We start from the raw sequence: 5,380 nt of genomic DNA on the forward strand, positions 1-5,380 counted from the left end.
CTTTCTTGTAGCTCATGGGCATGATCTTGTAGCACACTATCTTATCCTGTAGTAGACTATCTAAACCCTACAAAAGTTTTTATCTGATCTTGTAGCAGTTTCTTATGATCCTTCATCAACACTTTCCAGGTCTTGTATTCCTTCTACAATGGTCTATGAAATAAATAGCTCAGGTAGCATGTCCTTCAACACCAGTGGTGAGCCTCCTTAGCTTAAAATATGATCTTTTTTATGTGCAAAGTGAGGCTCTAGATCACTTTATTTATTGGTAGTTTGGTGGGAGAAAAAATTGCATGCCAATATCAAGGCAAGTTAATCTTCCTATGACAATGCTCAACTTCATAAGAGAAGAAATTCACACTCCAATTTATTTAATTTTTAGGGTTCTGCTACAAGATGTTCTATGGAGGAATTCTGGAAAAATTTCACATGATTTTTGTTTATAAAATATGAGGAGAATCAAGAACTTACCACTCCTTGGGTGATTCCTTTGTAATTATAGTGTTTTTTTCCTAATACTTCTTAAGATAGGGCTCCTTTACACCTCTTAGGACAATCCTGTAGCACACAATATGCCTCCTATAGCACTTATTTTGAATCTTATAGCACTAAGTTTGTATCCTATAGCACTAAACTTGGCTCTTGTAGCAACTATCCTCTATTCTTGTAGCTTCTCTGTGGAAGCCTATGAGGCCCCTAGTGTAGCTAACTAAACTATTGACACTTGTAGTGAGGCTCCTTACTATTTTTACAATGAAAGTTTGGTACAAAGGAGGCTCGGCCCGCTTTTATGTCCTTGATGGTTTGGTGGTGCGCTCAACAAATTTTGTGATCTGGCCCCCAACTACCACCTTCGCACTTCCATCATAGGCCCAATGGCCAACCCTTATATTCATCACCCATTTTCATTTTATTTTCTCCATGTGCTATGAGAAAGAAAGTTAAATCTACCTTAACTGTTTGAGGGTGGCTGAAAGTTTTGAGCCACTTCGAGCCTACAAAAACTTGTCTCTCATGCATTGAAATTTTTTTTTTAACCATAATAAATTCAAGAGGAGAGATGAATAATACTAAATACTTGTGCTTACCTGGTGTTTCCTTGCTAACATGACAATCACTTGATGTTTGCACGGAATTTTTGGACATGTGTGAGGACGCTTTTGAGTGTCTGCTAAGAGGTCATTACTTCGTCTCCCTTGCTTCCTAAAACTTCTTGAGAAATATATATTTTTTTATGTTATTTTGTTTATTGAAGCTTAATTATGCAGGTCCTTTCTTCATGTAGCTGCTCTTTGGATCAAATGCTACCACTTGCTAGGTGATCAAGAATCCTATAGCATCTGACAGAAGGTCTTTTAGGTGCTTAATAATCAGAGTTGTATTCCTCAAATTTTCCATGGTGACTAACTTCTCGATCTGGTGGTCTAGCTATAGTTTGGAAGGGGATGTGATGACTACTACAAGATGAACTTTCTTACTGTAGTAATCATATAGACCCTCCTAAAACCTTTTATTTTGCGAAATACCACTTCATAAAATTTTGGTAATTTATAGAAAAATTAAGGATGGGTGACAAAGAGATATGTGGTGGTATGAAAGGTGGATGGAGGGTAAAAAATAATGGCTTTTTATGAACAAAGAGGGGCTTAGGGTGGAGAATAGATAAGGTGGTGTGGAAAATGAGTGATGAGTCTATGGTGGACCCCCTCCCTTGTTCCTTAGTGGAAAATACAAGAAATTAACATTATTTTTACTGATCATAATATTGTACCAAATCTAGAACAATCTTAGATCGCTTCGTGTCAATCTTGTAGTAGTTATCAGACAATTTTGTAGAAAACTTGTTTAAGGCATATATTTCAAATGGTAGATTTCATTCACCTAAAAAAATTTGAGCAAGTTTCCCTCACTCCTATGGATCTCACCATAACAAATATTGGTTAATGGATGTACAAATGTTGAGAAAAATGAAAAATGGATGAATGTGATAGTAGCCAATTTCTTAAAATGTATGCATTGGAATTTCCTAGAAACATTTAAGCATGTTACCATCATCCTTATGCATCTTCCCATGAAACATATCATCCAATGGATGCACAATTTTCAAGATATGGTCAAAAAAATTATTCCTTGTGTTTTCTTTGTAATTTTGAAATGTCATGTAACAACATAGAACTTTCCTATAGGAGCTATATGAAAATGTGGAAAATGAATGGGAGAGGTCTAGGAACGATGGGTGAATGTTAAGAATGGATGACGGTTATGGATTGACATGGACTTGGTCCTATTGGAGCATCTAGGTAAAGGAGATGAAAGCTCAAGTTTGAATTCTTTTGACTAGATTTTTTATCATCTTCTTCTTATGGTGTTAACCTGTTGTTGTTGTTTTCACAAGTTGGAGAGAACTTGCATTCATTATAGAGAGATAATTTGAGAAATGAATATTTTTTTCCTTTTCATTTTCTTCTTTTTTCTAGGTCTACTAGCCTCCTCAATGAGGTTTTCAATGAGCGAGCCTACTTAGGCACCTTAGAGGAGGTTTTCACCTCAGATCTTATCTCCTTTTTATTTTTTAGTTTTTAATGTTTTTATCTTCTTTCCAACCCAATGACTTCTTAATAAAGGTTTTAAATCAATGGGCCAATCTTAGACACATCAAAATATGTTTTCACCTAAGTTTCTTATTTTTTTCTCTTCTTTTCTTTTTTTGTTATCCTGCCGTACTTGAGAGAAATAAAATAACATTTCAAGTGTAAGAATACTTCAAATGGAGCCATGTCCATAACAACATGAAAAATAAACCCACCTGTAGCCTTCAAATATATTCTTTGAAATGTACCTAAATATGAGAGACCAACTATTTTTATGATGATGCCAAGGACTATTGAAGATAGTGGTGTTCTTGCTTAGTGATTGTCAGGAACCACAGTTCAATAGAGATGTGATGCCCTTTGTTCACTGTCTCATTTGGATCATTTTGTATGTCTCCTTCTTCCATACCATTCAAATATTCTACTATTTTTTTATTAGTCTATTGAAAACATTAAGAAAATGATGATAAGCATAGTATAAATTCTTTAATATTAGGCTCCAATGGTTTCTCTCCATCGAATGTGGTACATCATCCTTTAGTATCCTATGGATCTTCTTCTTCTAGATGTTGTTCTTCATTGTCATCAAGAGAATATACTTTTTGCAATACTTTTCATGATCTAAGATGAATACCATTTAGATCAAGAGGAGTTGTTTATAAGTGATGTACCTCAACATTGTGAGTGGCGTGAGTTACCTTATGGTTTGGATTCATAAATGGTTGTGAATGGAGTTTAGTGGCAGTGGATCTTTGAGATGCATTTGTTTGACCTTGTATTTGTTGAGGAAGTTGATAGTATGGATAAATTTGATTTGGGTATGAATAATATTTAGTATATTGTGGATTTATCCCTTAAGGCCCTTTCAAACCTTGTTTCCAAGATTGGTTTCAGGGTTGAGATGGCCAAGGTTTCCAAGCGAAGGGTGTGTTGCAATTACTTTGATATTTTTGTGCATAACCTTGAAACTATGAATCAGGATCTTGCATCATATTAGTTTGAATATGATTCCATGGTATTCTTGTAGCAACATAACATAGTTACTTTTTGTTTTGATTTTCTCCACTGTACTCCTAGTTAAATTACTTCAACACTGGTAATGATAGACAATCTTTAGTAGCATGTGATTATGCACTAATAACAAAAATTTCAACATCCTCTTTTTTCATATTTTGCATTCTTAACATACCTACTTGTTTATTTAAATTGATAAGAATTTTGATTTTAAAGTTATATAGCAAATTACTAAGTTCAAGTTGACTTACCGATCTCGATGCTGATATACTTAGTCTTTCCCTTCCTCTTGATATGAACTTGCATATTTAACAAATTTCTTCACATTATAGTTGGTATATATCACCTCTACTCATTAGATCAACTAGATCAATCCACTCAAATCTAATGTTTCTAATAAAGAGGGTTTTTAGTGTGTGAAAATATAGATGATGTAATTTTGCCTTCTTAACATTGTACATGAATATCTCTACTAGATGCTCAAGGCTCTCATCTTCTTTTTGAATCATTATAAAGATTTCCTCTTTAAGGGACTCGTGATATTTACATTTTTCTAGAAATATACTTTGCATATCATTCCATGATCTTATTGAATTAGCCCGTAAACTCATGAATCGTTTAAGAGCTCTATCCTTCAATGTTACAAAAAATAATTACAATTTTTTAGTGTTTAATAAGTAACCATAAAATCTACAAAGTATTTTAAATTCAAAGAAAATTTTATGGATTCTCTAACATCATACCATGGAAGTCGGTAAGGAGATATCGAGGGATTTCCTTCATATGAACGTTGATATTAGTATCTTGAATGGGAAATCCAAGAGGATCGTTCTCATTGTCATCATCTAAATCCATTTCTTCTACCTTCTCTTCCATCTCTTCTTCTTTCACCTGCAAAAGTGGATGGTGATGTGGTTCTTACTACACCAAATGATCAAGTGGTGATTGCTGTATCGAAGAAATACTTTTTTTTAGTGTTTAATTGTTTTTTGAATGCTAATGAAATGCAATGAAAGATGGCTAATACATTTTTTTTCTCTTTTGCAGAAAATATGAATGCAAAAAATAAAGAGGGTATTGTTACAAGTACAAGAGAGTACTTTCTTTGAAACCCTACCCATGAATGGCACCAAAATGTGATGATCCCTAGTATTGCAACATGAATGCTACAAATCCCAAGCCTACCAACTCTAATAATTAACCCAGGGTTCATACAAATATAAGAGGGGCCAACACTATATGTGCAACAGACACCTTCCTCTTCCTCATTTGAGTCCCTTTGATGCAGATGAAAGAATAAATTGAAACAAGTTCAAATTAGCAAAGATATAGGTAAGTGGTCAATACTAAGTTGCAAAATGGAAATAATGATAAGAGAATCGATTCTAATTTTGTTGGAAAGTAAATTACATAGAGGAAATTTATTCTATTTACAAAAATGTAAAGCACAATGACAAGTAAGCAAATCTAATCTAGCTTTCTACAAAGGAAATGGAATTAATAGAAATCTATTGTATTTGGATCATAAGGAAAGTCATATATTTCTCTTGTAGGCAGGAAATCATATTTTGCATAAAGTAAATTATGGAATGGAAATCCAAATTAATTACATAAATCAACATTCGAGAAGAAAGTAATGTAAAAGACTAATGGTGACCTAACCAAGCCTTAGTTCAAAAAAAGTGGTCTTAGAGCATCCATTGGCTATAAATATTCTTCTACCATGAATCAAAGCTTGAAAAAAAAATGCTACAAGTTGCTACAGGATGCAGGCA

Source organism: Pinus tabuliformis, chromosome X (genome assembly GCF_031772625.1).
Source record: "Pinus tabuliformis cultivar Carrire ecotype Pingquan chromosome X, CPIR1, whole genome shotgun sequence".
Classification (NCBI taxonomy): Eukaryota; Viridiplantae; Streptophyta; class Pinopsida; order Pinales; family Pinaceae; genus Pinus; species Pinus tabuliformis.